The following is a 3,500-nucleotide window of genomic DNA, read 5'->3' on the forward strand; positions in this document are numbered from 1 at the left end:
TTCTTTTGAATAGAAAAATTCTCTCCATTAAACTCGCTACTCTCCTTTGTCTTATCTCTTGTCGAAGAGTTTCTGACGTTAAAGCTCTGGAGGTCTCCAACAGATCCTATAATTTATCTGGAGTTAAATTTGAGTTCTACGGAAGAACCAAAACCATGTCTGACTCAATCTTTTATCCTCGTTTCAACCCTTGCCTGAAACTTTGTGTAGTTGAATGTATGAAAGCGTATGATCAGAAAATGTCTAACGTGCGGCCTATTAATGAGAATCAACTCCTTATTTCCGTCGTTAAACCCCATAAGGCCATTTTCTCGACTTCCATTGCTAGATGGGTTAAGTCTGCTTTGAATCTAGCAGGTATTAACGTAGCCAAGTTTCAAGCTCATTCACTTAGAGGTGCTATGGTGAGTAAGTCACTATGGTCCGGAGGTAAGTTGGATGATCTTCTTAAAGCTGCTGACTGGTCTAACGCTAGTACCTTTGCTAGACACTATTGTAAACCAATTGAACACATGTCTAATGTCGTTTTACAAGGCTACTAACATGCATAATGTAGCCTCCGTTCTTGTAATGAAATTGCGATTCTCCTATTAACATGCCTAGAGAATCTAGATTTCATTAAAGACACGGAGGCTGACATTATCCCACCCGTCCCATTCCCCTGTTTGGTGCTTGGTGACACCCTGTTTATTTTCACTTATACTTTGGTTGCTCCTATGTTTCTCATTGACATGTTATTTCAATTGTTTCTCATTGACATGTTTTACCTTGATTCAATTTTGTGATTATTTTGTTCTGTTGGTGGACCCTTTGGTCACAATTTTTCACAGCTTTCTTTCTTTTCAGATAATCCTTGTTCGTGAGCTACGTTTGTGGATTTTCATTTGGTTGGTCACCTTCTTCACGTCTCCTTTGGATGTCAGCCTTCGAGTTCTTCATTTGTGCTATTCTATTGGATCTTCTCTTCGCCTGATATAAACGAGGCAGATGGTTGTCATGTTATGTTTCTTAGCTTGTTTCAATGTTCTTTTGGATCCTTTGTATTATGACTCATGCGGCTGCTTGGAACTGCATTAAAAGTCATTGCATAATGTCAGCCTCCGTGTCTTTAATGCAATCTAGATTCTCTAGGCATGTTAATAGGAGAATCGCAATTGGTGGGGGGGCAAGAGTTATAGTTAGCTCAGTAAACTATACCTTGTGAACTTCAGTAATTTCTAAGTTTCAAATGTAACATTATAACTGACATTATCATCTAACTATTAATTTAACCTAAGGTTTTTGCACAGTGAATTTCCTAGTTTTATTAACGTAAAGTAAGATATTATTCTCAAGCCTAACCGTAATGTCACTTTAAGTTCAACAATTATCCTTAGAGCACTCCAAGTCTACAGTAATTTGATGTGTGATAGTCCAGTCACCGTTAAATGTTCAAATTCTTCTTTATTAGACCTCTAGACAACAATTGTTTTTTCTTGATACAAAGTCATTGGGGCTAGAATTCCATACAACATGTAAAAAGTTATCAACAAAATCTACCAAAAATACTATTATTAGAGTAACCACAACCAAAACCAGTCACTGAAACATTCATGACAAAAGACCATCTCCGAGAGTATTCATCAGTTCATGTTCGGTTATTTAGTTCAAAAGCAAAAATGTACCACAACAAACAGGTTCTTTCTCATCAAGAACTCTGTTGCATCAAGAACAAACAAGCATTGGCATAGCCAATAGGTCTTGCCTTTGGGACCTTTTAAGTGTTTAGCCATGCAACAGTTGATGTTGTTGCACCAAGGATTTTGTGCTGCACAACTAAATACTTATTAGGTCCCAAAAGCGAGACCTATTGGCCATGCTAATCGCTGTACTACAATACCTAAGGAACTCAACGTGGATTAAAGGCAGAATGGGACATCATATGTCCCCTTCCAACTGAAAACAAATAGGCCATAAAATGTTACTAGAGAATTGGAATGAACCCAATGGTGAAATGATCCGTAGGAAGCTCAAACTCACCAGCAAAGGACACCGAGTCCCCAAATTCTTAAGCAAAAATCAGAAACTGGTAAGGGGACACAGGGATGCGCAGTAACCTGATCAAAAGACAGAAAACAATACAGCTGGAATATTCCACCCTGTAAAAATGCGTGACCGCTACCCATAAAAGCTATTATTATTGGAGATTGGCTTAACCCAAATCTAATTCAACGTGGCAACAAATGTGAAAATGAGACCAAGTCACAGTAGTGAAAAAGTCTCAGAAAAAAAGACATATAAGCGTTCCTTACCGGTGCATCTGTGACCGCCATCCATATATAACCCGAAACCAACAAAGTAGTCAATGCGCGCAAGACAACATAGTGTGTTTATGTAGAAACAGGACGTGAAAACGTGACACGAACGTCATAATCCTGGTAGACCTTAAAGGTGCAGTGCTCATTTCAACCAGTGCGCTAGCTCAAAGCCTCAATAAAGTTGTATGAGCTTGTGAACAATGAGTGAGTCTTAATCTGCAAACGTCAAAGAATAATTTAAGCGTATGAAAAATGCATTCGCAAAGAATAAACCTTAAAGTGCAAACGAAGGGAAAGTGAAACAAGAAGTGTGAACAAGATGGAGAGGCGGAGCGAGGCGTGCACTTTGGAGAGTAGTCTTCTCTTTTTCGAAGAACACGCTCATGCTTGTGTCAGTCAGTCAGTCAGTAAGAAAACTTTATTTGGTTAATTACAACCTTAAAGGTATACCCTATACATAAAATTACTGTTAAAACTTAAACAAGATCATATTAAAAACATGGCATTTGTACTTCCCGTAAAATAGTACGTTCCTTCGTACTAAATACAAAAATACCCCTAGGGGTAATTAAGTCAGGTAATTTCCATCAGCATCAAATCAATTCCAAAGGTTCCAAATCACAACGTTAACCTTTACATGTACAGGCTCATCCTCCCCCCATGAGCTCCGCCTAAGATATTTACTCTGAACACTTTAGGAACAACTTGACTTTACACAAAAATTTCCCCATAGCACAAGCAATATCTAGATACCTCATTTCAGCTATAAAGCTAGCAGCTTGCATCCTATTTCTGATCCTATATTTTTTAAAAATCGGGCATAAAATTTCTTTTCGTAAATCTAAAAACATCATACAGTCTAGTAAAATATGTACAATATCGCAGTGGGTACCCAGCCCGCAAGTACAGGTTCCATTATTATTCAACATAAAATTTTTGGCTTCCTTGTTCCCATAGCAGGGGTTTATCCCCATTCGCACTTTTAGGACCTCACGTCTTAGGCGGTAGCTGGGCAATCTGTCTAAGTAGGGGTACTGTTGGTTAAGTTCCCAGGCCAGGGTCATATATGACACCGAAAACTTTCTGCGAGAGATACTCTCTATCATATGTGCGGGACGTCTCGGCACCCAATGACCTCGGTTCCTTCCTAGCTATACGTGGATGACCCAGTTCCGGGCATAGTTTTAAACCCAACACACCATA

This window comes from Lissotriton vulgaris, unplaced genomic scaffold (genome assembly GCF_964263255.1).
Source record: "Lissotriton vulgaris unplaced genomic scaffold, aLisVul1.2 SCAFFOLD_934, whole genome shotgun sequence".
NCBI classification, from domain to species: Eukaryota; Metazoa; Chordata; class Amphibia; order Caudata; family Salamandridae; genus Lissotriton; species Lissotriton vulgaris.